This window comes from Arachis stenosperma, chromosome 6, assembly GCF_014773155.1.
Source record: "Arachis stenosperma cultivar V10309 chromosome 6, arast.V10309.gnm1.PFL2, whole genome shotgun sequence".
Taxonomy (NCBI): Eukaryota; Viridiplantae; Streptophyta; class Magnoliopsida; order Fabales; family Fabaceae; genus Arachis; species Arachis stenosperma.
The window spans coordinates 93,263,421-93,274,956 of NC_080382.1; the positions used below are offsets into that span (position 1 = coordinate 93,263,421).

An 11,536-nucleotide genomic window follows, 5' to 3' on the forward strand; every position below is an offset into this window, starting at 1 on the left:
ACGCAACTCCATCCAAATTCTTGGGCGTTTTTAAAGCTGTTTCAACTTTTGTGTCAGTTTTTGGGCGTCTCCCTTCTGTTCTCTTTTTCCTATCTGTTCGCGTTGACGAAGCCGGGGTCGGGTGCTGGGAAGGTGTCTTGGGTCTCTTTTAGGGCTAACCAGGGGAAGAAGTTTTGTACCTTGTATGATGAGTCGTTTCATGATTTCAAGAACTACTATTTCAAGGTCCGGGCTGCTGGAGATGTCCGACCTTTCTTTCTAGATGAGAGTGGGGAGCCTTCTTTTCCTCTTTGTTGGCAGGGAGAAGTAGTGTCGGTTAAGTATACTTTTGAGAGTCTAGATGAGTAGAGCAGGCTTTTGCGGGTGTGTTGAGCAGTTTATGGGGTCGGCACCTCACTTGGACACGAAGAAAATGTTGGAGATCCAAGCCTTCTCCGTTCCGAGTTAGGTAGTTCCCGACCTCTCCGAGCTTCATCCTTTTAGTATTTTGCCTGTTTTGGGGAATTCCTGTTTGTGATAATCCCTTTCTTTTTGTTTCTGCAGAGATGTCTTCTCAGGCGGATTCCATGAAGTTTCTTCGTCGGTCGAAGAAGTCTCGGCTGAGGATGAGGTTTCGCTCCGATCTTTCCGCAGAAGACTACGGGGTGTTCAGACTCGGTCGAAGACCATTCCGACTCCTCAGTTAGATAAACTCAAGATCCTCCGACCTCCGGACCGGTCACCTTTCCCCGTCTTCGACCTCGGGTCCTCCCCCCAAGAAACAGAAGACCTCTCAAGAGCTTGCTGGTTTCAATGATAAGGATTTTGACGCTCTTGGTTGGATTGAGCAGCCATTCTCCCCAGACTTATTCTACTGATGATGCGTCTATGGAGCATCACTTTCAGTATATGGCGCGGAGCTGTGTTCGGATGGCTAGTCTTCATGCCGCTATTGCTCGGGAGTTCAAGAAAGCTCCCTTGGGGCGACCAGCTCCCGACTTGAGAAGGCAGGTCTGAGCTTGATAAGATTAGTCAACTGAAGGCTGCCAGGATTACTGAGCTGGAGGCCTCTTTGGAGGAAGAGAACAACTAGGGCCACCGCGGCTGTGGCGGCGGCGAAGTCATCTGAGGAGATGGCGAGGGTGGCGACGGAGAACTATACTAAGCTGTATGCCGAGCTTGTGGAGACGAAGGAGAAGTTGCAGTATGCTCGGGATGATTTTTACGAGCTGGAAGATAATGTGGCCAAGGGTATGGATGCTATGTTTGTGAATTTGGGATCAGGTCCGGGTTCTTGCTCCCGACCTGGATCTGAGCTATTCAGTACGGAAAACATTGTTGTGGAGGGAAAGATTGTTCCTGCTCCTGCCGAGGATGAGGTTCTGGGTGTCCGACCACAAGGCTCCGGTGTCTGACCCCGAGGTTCCGGTTGTGAACCCGACTTCACCTTTGGCTGAGGATAGATCTGGTGTGGAGGTTTCAAACCGGGATGACGTTGCCGTCGATGCAGTCCCGATATCTATGTTTCAGCCTGCTGTCGATGTGGAGTCCGGAAAGGGCCTCGATCCTCTGTAGTCTTGTACTTCTTGGGTGTTTTGCCCGATCTGTGGGCTCTTTTGTTTTTGGATGTTTCTGTTGAACACTTTGGACACTTTTGTTTTATTTAGCTACTTGTAGTAACTTATTATGTGGTGTTTTTTTGTTCGCGCTTGACTTTTTGTTTCCGCTTTTGTGCTTTTTAGTCGTTTTCGGATAACAACTTTTTAGCTAGCGTTTTGACTTCTTGTTTTCGCTTTGTGCTTTTAGTGTTTTCGATTAACAACTTTTTAGCTAGCGTTTTGACTTCTACTTTCGCTTTTGTGCTTTTTAGTGTTTTCGATTAACAACTTTTTAGCTAGCGTTTTGACTTCTACTTTCGCTTTTGTGCTTTTTAGTTGTTTTCGATTAACAACTTTTTAGCTAGCGTTTTGAAACTTCTTTCGATTCGTTCTTTTCGCTTGTACTTTTAGTTGCTTTTTGTAAAGCAACTTTTTAGTAAGCGTTTTTCGAAATCTTGGTTCTTGCCGTTTAAGGCTTCTTTCTTGGGCCGAGCTTTTTCTCGGACATCGGGTGCTCGAGTACCTTTTTGTTAGGTCCGACTTTGTCGTTGGTCGGTTTCTTCTGAGTTATTTCTGTAATCTCTTTTATTTGGCTTTTTGAGCCATTTTAGAGTTACTTTATAACTTTTCCCTTTGTTGGGTCCGACTTCGTTGTTGGTCGGCCTTTTTAAGTTATTTTTGTAACCTCTTTTTATTTGGCTTTCGAGCCATTTTCAGGGTTACTTTATAACTTCTCACATTAATTGAACCTCGTCGCTTTATCTTTGCCGACCTTGTATGGTCTTTGGCAAATGATTTTTTGCGTTTTGCCGAGCATAAATTAATGCGCCTTGGTGGGGTACTTTCTAGGATTTGCTTCATCATGAGGAAGAGAAAATAGAGAAATTTGATTAGTATTAAAAAAGAAAGAATATTTACAAAGTGTTTACCCTTTAGGTCGGGTATCCTGCTTAACCGGGTGTCTCATTAAAAAACCCTTGTAGGAAAAAAGAGTACACCTCGGGTTAAGTTTTTCTAGCTGTAGTACCGTCTTAGATTACAGGCGTGCCAGGTCCTGGGCAGCTCATTGCCTTCTAGGTCGGATATTTGTAGTAGCCTGTCCCTAAGACTTCTGTTACCTTGTAGGGCCCTTTCCAATTTGCGGCTAGCTTTCCTTCTCCCGACTTTGTGTTCCGATGTCATTTCGGATTAGAATCAGGTCGTGAATGGAGAAGCTTCGCTTTATTACCTTTTGATTGTATCTGAGGGCCGTTCGCCGTTTTAAGGCTTCTTCTCGAATCCGAGCTCTTTCTCGGACCTCGGGGAGGAGGTCGAGTTCTTCCCTTTGTGCCTGCGGGTTATCTTTTTCGTTGTAGAAGATGGTTCTAGGTGACCCTTCCTCTATTTCAATAGGAATCATTGCTCCATTCCATAAGCTAGTCGGAATGGCGATTCTCCCGTTGTAGAGTGTGGGGTTGTCCGATATGCCCATAGCACCTGGGGGAGCTCTTCGGCCCATGCCCCTTTGGCCTCTTGGAGTCTTCGTTTTAACCGGCCAAGATGATTTTATTTGCAGCTTCTGCTTGCCCATTGGCTTGTGGGTGCTCGACTGATGTGAATTGCTGTTTGATTTTTAGTTCGGCCACCAATTTCTGAAAACTTGTGTCCGTGAATTGTGTTCCATTGTCTGTTGTGATGGAGTAGGGGACTCCGAACCTTGTGACAATGTTTTTGTATAGGAATTTGCGGCTTTTCTGAGCCGTAATGGCGGCTAAGGGTTCAGCTTCGATCCACTTCGTGAAGTAGTCGACCCCTACTATGAGGTATTGACTTGCCCCGGTCCTTGTGGGAACGGGCCGAGTAGGTCGAGTCCCCATTTTGCGAAGGGCCATGGTGCAGTGATGCTGATAAGGTCTTCGGGTGGTGCCTTGTGAAAATTGGCGTGTTTTTGGCAGGGGGGCATATTTTCACAAACTCTGTTGCGTCTCTTTGCAAGGTCGGCCAGTAGAACCCGGCTCTGACTACTTTTTTGGATAGTGCCCGAGCTCCGAGATGGTTCCGCACATGCCTTCGTGGACTTCTTCGAGGACGCTTTTCGTTTCTGAGGTCGGGACGCACCTAAGGAGGGGGTTTGCGAATCCTCTTCTGTATAATACGTCGTGAATTAGTGTATAATTCTGGGCGTCTTTCGTGAGTCTTTTAGCTTCCTTTCTTTCGGCGGGGAGAGTTCCTGACTTCAGGTAGCTGAGTATGGGGGTCATCCATCCTTGCTGTTGGTCGGATATATTTAGCGTTTCTTCCCTCTTAGCACGGAGGGAGATCGTAAGGTTTCCTGGAGGAGACTCTGTTGTTGCCTCCGGGCTTGGTGCTAGCAAGCTTTGAGAGGGCGTCTGCCGGGCATTTTGTTCCCGAGGTATGTGCTGGATCTGTATTTCTGAAAAGTGGCGTAATTGTGCCTGTGTTTGGTCCAGGTTTCTTCATAGTCGGGTCTTTGGCCTGGTAGCTTCCATTGACTTGTGATGTGACGACCTGGGAGTCACTGAAGATTGTGATTTCTGGGCTCCGACCTCTTCGGCTAGTTTAGGCCTGCTAGTAGGGCCTCGTATTCGGCTTGGTTGTTCGAAGCCTGGAACTCGAATTTTAGGGATAGTTCTATCCGCGTTCCTTGGTCGCTTTCGAGTATAACCCCTGCTCCACTTCTGTTTTGTTTGAGGACCCGTCAACGTACAGGTTCCATGAGAGTGGGGTTCCAGGGGTCTCAGTGTATTCCGCGACGAAGTCGGCTAGATACTGAGATTTATCGCAGTCCGGGCTTCATAGTGGAGGTCGAACTCGGACAGTTCCACCGCCCATTGTAGGATTCGTCCTGCCAGGTCTGTTTTTTGTAGGATGTGTCTCATGGGTTGGTTTGTCCGGACTTTGATGGTGTGGGCTTGAAAGTAGGGGCGGAGCCTCTGAGCTGTGAATACTAGGGCGTAGGCGAATTTTTCTATTTTCTGATAGTTTAATTCGGCCCTTGTAGTGCTTTGCTTACAAAGTATATGGGGTGTTGTCCTTGGTCATTTTCTCGTATTAATGCTGAAGCGATTGCTCGATGTCCGACCGAGAGGTATAGTACGAGCTCTTCTCCTTTTAGAGGTCGGGTTAGGATTGGTGGCTGCCCGAGGAATTCCTTGAATTCTTGAAAGGCTTTTTTCGCACTCCGGGGTCCATGAGAAGGGTTTCCCTTTCTTTAGGAGTGAGTAGAGAGGTAGTGATTTATTGCTGATCCTGCCAAGAATCTTGATAGGGCGGTCAGCCTTCCATTCAGTTGTTGTACTTCTTTGACACACGTCGGACTCTTCATATTGAGTATTGCTTGGCATTTGTCCGGGTTTGCTTCGATGCCCCTTTGAGTCAGCATGAAGCCTAAGAACTTTCCGGCTTCTGCGGCGAAGGTGCACTTTGTCGGGTTAAGTCTCATGTTGTGTTTTCTGAGGGTGCCGAAGACACTGGTGAGGTCGGTCAGCAAGTTTCTGTCTTCTTGTGTCTTACCAGCATGTCGTCTACGTACACCTCCAATTGTAGTCCGATGTGCTCTGAGAACACTTTGTTCATTAGCCTCTGGTAGGTTGCTCCTGCGTTCTTCAGCCCGAAGGGCATTACTACGTAGCAGTAGTTTGCCCTTGGGGTTATGAACGAGGTCTTTTCTTGGTCAGGTCCATACATCGGGATTTGGTTGTATCCCGAGTATGCGTCCATGAAGGAGAGATATCTATAGCCTGAGGCTGCGTCTACTAAGGCGTCGATGTTTGGTAGCGGATATGGATCTTTGGGGCAGGCTTTGTTGAGATCCGTGTAGTCGACGCACATCCTCCATTTTCCATTGGCTTTTTTACTAGGACCACGTTTGCGAGCCATAGGGGGTATTTTACTTCCCTAATGAACCCTGCATCTAGTAGTGCTTGTACTTGTTCTTCTATTGCTTGCATGCGTTCGGGCCCGAGCTTCCTGCGTCTTTGTTGGACAGGTCGGGATCCCGGGTACACTGATAGCTTGTGGCATATCAGATCGGGGTTTATGCCTGGCATGTCGGAGGCTTTCCAGGCGAAGAGGTCAGAATTCTCCTTAAGAGGTTTAGGAGTTCCTCTTTTAGGCCTGCCTCGAGATTGCCCCTATGTTTGTTATTTTTCAGGTGTGCTCCCAATCTGGACTTTTCGGTTTCTCCCTCTGGTTGTGGCCGAAGATCTTCTCGGGCTTGAACTCGTCCGAGTTCTATCGTGTTGATCTCTTTCCCTTTTAGGCTTAGGCTTTCGTTGTAGCATCGCCGTGCTAGCTTTTGGTCGCCCTTTAGGGTAGCGATTCCTTTTGTGGTAGGGAACTTCATACAGAGGTGTGGGGTCGAGACTATAGCTGCCAGTCTGTTTAAGGTTGGTCGCCTAATGAGGGCATTGTATGCTGAAGTGACGTCGACTACAATGTAGTCGATGCTTAATGTTTTAGATGCTCGCCTCTTCCAAAGGTAGTGTGTAGCGAGATGTATCCTAAGGGATGGATCGGGGTGTCCCCTAGCCCAAATAGGTCGGTGGGATAGGCTTTTAGCTCTTTTTCTCAAGTCCGAGCTTGTCGAAGGCCGCTTTGAACAGGATATCTGCTGAGCTTCCTGGTCAATCAGGGTTCGATGTAAGTTGGCGTTTGCTAGAATAACGGTGATCACCATTGGATCGTCGTGCCCGGGTATTATCCCTTGAGCATCCTCTCGGGTAAATGAGATAGTGGGTAACTCGGGCAGGGGACTGTCTTCTCGGACATGATAGATTTCTTTGAGGTGTCTTTTCGCGAGGATCTGGATGCTCCTCCGCCTGCGAAACCTCCATTTATCATGTGAACGTGTCTTTCAGGGGTTCGCGGGACTTGTTCGGCCCGACCTTCATTGTCTCGTCTTCTCTTCCTGGTCTCTTCTCTTTCTCTGCTATGTATCTGTCGAGCTCCTTCTCTGGCTAGCTTTTCTATAACATTCTTTAGGTCGTGGCAGACGTTGGTAGAATGACCGTAGAGCTTGTGATATTCGCAGTATTCGGACCGATCTCTCCGCTCTTTTGTGTTTTAGAGGTCGGGGTGGTGGGATCTTTTCGGTGTGGCATACTCTGTAGATGTCTACCAGGGAGACTCGGAGGGGGGTATAGTTGTGGTACTTCCGTGGCTTGTCCGAGTTGGGTTCTTCTTTCTTTCTGTTCTCGATCTCGATCTCGGAGTGGGTAGGTTGATTCCTTCCTAGAAGAGTCTCTTAGCTGGGAGGTTTCCTCCATATTGATATATTTTCTGCCCGCTCCTGCACCTCGTATAGGGAGGTCGGGTATCGTTTGGAGAGGGATTGGCTAAACGGTCCTTCCTTTAGGCCGTTTGCCAATCCCATGATAGCTGCTTCAGTGGGCAAGTGTTGTATGTCCAGGCAGGCTTTGTTGAATCTCTCCATGTATTCTCGGAGAGTTTCTTGGTTACCTTGTTTGATCCCGAGTAGACTGGGGGCATGTTTTGCCTTGTCCTTTGAATGGAGAACCTTGTTAGGAATTTCTTAGTTAGGTCTTCGAAGCTGGTGATTGATCTCGGTGGCAGGTTGTCGAACCACCTCATGGCTGACTTGGTGAGAGTGGTGGGGAAGGCTTTGCACCGAATCGCGTCGGAGGCGTCGACTAGGTACATTCTGCTTCTGAAGTTGCTGAGGTGGTGACTTGGATCGGTGGTGCCGTCGTAGAGATCCATATCGGGTGGTTTGAAGTTTCGCGGTACCTTCTCCTTCATGATCTTTTGTGAAGGGATCATGATTGCTTCGGGGGGTGGTGTCGCGTTCTGTTCGATCTTTCAGGTTGGCCTCTATTTTCCGTAGTTTTTCTTCTAATTCTCTGCGCTTGCGAGCCTCCCTTCTCAGATTGTTCGGTTTCTTTTTGCTTCTTTATGTCCTCTTCGAGTTGTTTCAGTCGGTTTGTTGTGCCCGGACTGCTTCTAGAATTTCCGAGCTCTTTTCTCTTTCGGGATTTTGTGGATCTTTGTTTGGGAGTGATGTACTTGGGCGATTCTGTTTGTTTCCTCCTGGAGTGCGTGGTGATAGAGGCTGTCCGGTCGTTCCCGGTGTCAATTTCCTCTTGTTCCGAAGCAGCGTGGTCATTGTTGAGAGGATCGTCCGCCATGGTAAAGGGATGACTTCCAGGTCCCCGGCAACGGCGCCAATGTTCCGAGGGTTACCTGAAACGTGGAGCTCGGTCGTCTTGGTGAGACCCGAGGTGAGGGTTCCGTGACCCGAGCTTGATGCGCTGAGCGGCGGGTGGTTGTACCTGCAATGACACTCCGATGCTTAGTTAGCATGGGTCCCAAGCAGATATGTGTAGAATGTAGAATGTATGTTATACCTGGTGCTCCAGTGTATTTATAGTAGTTGGCCGTGATCTTCCCTGGATAAGATATTCTTATCTTATCTTATCTTTGGGAGTCTTATCTCTATCTTTTGTGGCACCGCCTTTCCTAGGCCTTTTTCGGCCTTTAGGTTTCGGGCTTCGTTCCTTTTGATGGGCCTTCTTCTTTATTTGTCCGAGGTCCGACCTCAGGCGTGGGCCTTTGGGACGAGGTCGGACCTTCTGCGAACTTCCCGAGTTTGGAGAGCTCGGTCAGGGTATGAACAGTGCCTATGGTACAAGGTATTGAAAACTTCCCAGGATCTTGTCTCTTTTGAGGTAATTTCTGCCTAGACAAGTCATCCAGTTCTTTGGTGAGCAAAGGAGGTTCATTCTCCCAAGTCTCATTTCCAAATAACTTGTCATTTAGTTTCATGATTGCTCCAAGGTATTTAGCAACTTTCTCTTCAGTGACATACTCGTCCTCTTCAGAGGAAGAATACTCATCAGAGCTCATGAAAGGCAGAAGTAAGTCCAATGGAATCTCTATGGTCTCATTTTGAGCCTCAGATTCCCATGGTTCCTCATTGTGGAACTCATTGGAGGCTAGTGCACGCCCATTGAGGTCTTCCTCAGTGGCGTCCACTTCCTCTTCCTCCTTTCCAAATTCGGCCATATTGATGGCTTTGCACTTTCCTTTTGGATTTTCTTCTGTATTGCTTGGAAGAGTACTAGGAGGGAGTTCAGTAATTTTCTTGCTCAGCTGTCCCACTTGTGCCTCCAAATTCCTAATGGAGGACCTTGTTTCAGTCATGAAACTTTGAGTGGTTTTGATTAGATCAGAGACCATGGTTGCTAAGTCAGAGGTGTTCTGCTTAGAACTCTCTGTCTGTTGCTGAGAAGATGATAGAAAAGGCTTGCCATTGCTAAACCTGTTTCTTCCACCATTATTGTTGTTAAAACCTTGTTGAGGTCTTTCTTGATTCTTCCATGAGAAATTTGGGTGATTTCTCCATGAAGAATTATAGGTGTTTCCATAGGGTTCTCCTAGGTAATTCACCTCTTCCATTGAAGGGTTCTCAGGATCATAGGCTTCTTCTTCAGATGAAGCATCCTTAGTACTGCTTGGTGCATTTTGCATTCCAGACAGACTTTAAGAGATCAAATTGACTTGTTGAGTCAATATCTTGTTCTGAGCCAGAATGGCATTCAGAGCATCAATCTCAAGAACTCCTTTCTTCTGATTAGTCCCATTGTTCACAGGATTCCTTTCAGAAGTGTACATGAATTGGTTATTTGCAACCATTTCAATTAGTTCTTGAGCTTCTGTAGGCGTCTTCTTCAAATGAAGAGATCCTCCAGCAGAGCTATCCAAAGACATCTTGGACAGTTCAGAGAGACCATCATAGAAAATACCTATGATGCTCCATTCAGAAAGCATGTCAGAAGGACATTTTCTGATTAATTGTTTGTATATTTCCCAAGCTTCATAGAGGGATTCTCCATCCTTCTGTCTGAAGGTTTGGACTTCCACTCTAAGCTTACTCAATTTTTGAGGTGGAAAGAACTTTGCCAAGAAGGCATTGACTAGCTTTTCCCATGAGTCCAGGCTTTCTTTAGGTTGTGAGTCCAACCATGTCCTAGCTCTGTCTCTTACAGCAAAAGTGAATAGCATAAGTCTGTAGACTTCAGGGTCAACCCCATTAGTCTTGACAGTGTCACAGATTTGCAAGAACTCAGCCAAAAACTGATGAGGATCTTCCAATGGAAGTCCATGGAACTTGCAATTCTGTTACATTAGAGAAACTAATTGAGGCTTAAGCTCAAAGTTGTTTGCTCCAATGGCAGGGATAGAGATGCTTCTCCCATAGAAGTCGGGAGTAGGTGCAGTAAAGTCACCCAGCACATTCCTTGCATTGTTTGCATTGTTGTTGTTTTCGGCTGCCATGTCTTCTTCTTTGAAGATTTCTGTTAGGTCCTCTACAGAGAGTTGTGCCTTAGCTTCTCTTAGCTTTCGCTTCAAGGTCCTTTCAGGTTCAGGGTCAGCTTCAACAAGAATGCCTTTGTCTTTGTTCCTGCTCATATGAAAGAGAAGAGAACAAGAAAATATGGAATCCTCTATGTCACAGTATAGAGATTCCTTGAGGTGTCAGAGGAAAAGAAAAATAGAAGGAAGAAGGAGAAGAATTCGAACTTAGTCAGATAGAGTTCGAACTGTGCATTGAGGAGGGGTGATACTCCATAAACAGAAGGATGTGAGAAGAGGGGAAGAGCTTTTTCGAAAATTAAGTTAAAAAGATTTTAAAAAAAATTTTGAAAAACTTTAATTGATTTTCGAAAATTAAGAGTGAGAAAGGGATCAAGTAATTTTTGAAAAAGATTTTGAAATTAGAAATCAAAAAGATATGATTGAAAGCTGTTTTGAAAAAGATGTGATTAAAAAGATATGATTGAGAATATATGATTTGAAAACAATTTTAAAAAGATTTGATTTTAAAAATTAATGACTTGCCTAACAAGAAAGGATATGATTCAAACATTAAACCTTTCTCAACAGAAAAGGCAACATACTTGAAATGTTCAATCAAATCATTAATTGTCAGCAAGTATCTTTGAAAAAGGAAAGAAATTGATTTTGAAAACATTTGATTGAAAAGATATGATTTGAAAAAGATTTGATTTGAAAAAAAACTTTGAAAAATTGAAAAAAAATTGATTTGAAAACAAAATCCTCCCCCTTGTGCCATCCTGGCGTTAAACGCCCAGAATGGTGCACATTCTGGCGTTTAACGCCCAATGCACTACCTTTTTGGGCGTTAAACGCCCAACCAGGCACCCTGGCTGGCGTTTAAACGCCAGTCTGTCCTTCTTCACTGGGCGTTTTGAACGCCCAGCTTTTTCTGTGTAATTCCTCTGTTGCATGTTCTGAATCTTCAGTTCCCTGTACTATTGACTTGAAAATAGAACCAAGATCAAATAAACAATGCATGCAAGACACCAAACTTAAAATTAGACACTAGACTCAAACAAGAAACATAAAATATTTTTTTTGGTTTTTATGATTTTGTAATTTTTTTGTGCTTTTTCGAAAATTAAGTAGAAAAAGAAAATAAAGGTATCAAAATTCTTAATGAGAATTCCAGGAATCATGCAATGTTAGTCTAAAGCTTTAGTCTAAAGGAATTAGACATGGATAGCCAAGCTTCAGCGGGACATTGCATTCAAGAGCTAAATTGATGATAATCAATCAGCTTTGGTGATGGTAAGATCATCACCTTGAAACACTAGAATTCACTCTTAAGAATTCTGAAAAATACCTAATCTAAGCAACAAGATGAACAGTCAGTTGTCCATACTCGAACAATCCCCGGCAACGGCGCCAAAAACTTGGTGTGCGAAATTGTGATCACTACTTTTCACAACTCAAATAATCCCTAGTAATGGCCCCAAAAACTTGGTGCTCAATACCATGGCATAAACACAACTTTGCACAACTAACCAGCAAGTGCACTGGGTCGTCCAAGTAATAAACCTTACGCAAGTAAGGGTCGATCCCACGGAGATTGTTGGTATGAAGCAAGCTATGGTCACCTTGTAAATCTTAGTCAGGCA

At 45.4% G+C, this 11,536-nt stretch overlaps 1 non-coding gene across 1 annotated transcript; it reads left to right on the top strand.

Annotated features, from left to right (window-relative positions):
- The first annotated feature begins 9,359 nt into the window (after positions 1–9,359).
- On the top strand, positions 9,360–9,467 carry LOC130938453 (small nucleolar RNA R71). Its single transcript, XR_009069618.1, has one exon. It is a non-coding gene; the product is annotated as a small nucleolar RNA R71 (small nucleolar RNA).
- The last annotated feature ends 2,069 nt before the right edge of the window (positions 9,468–11,536 follow it).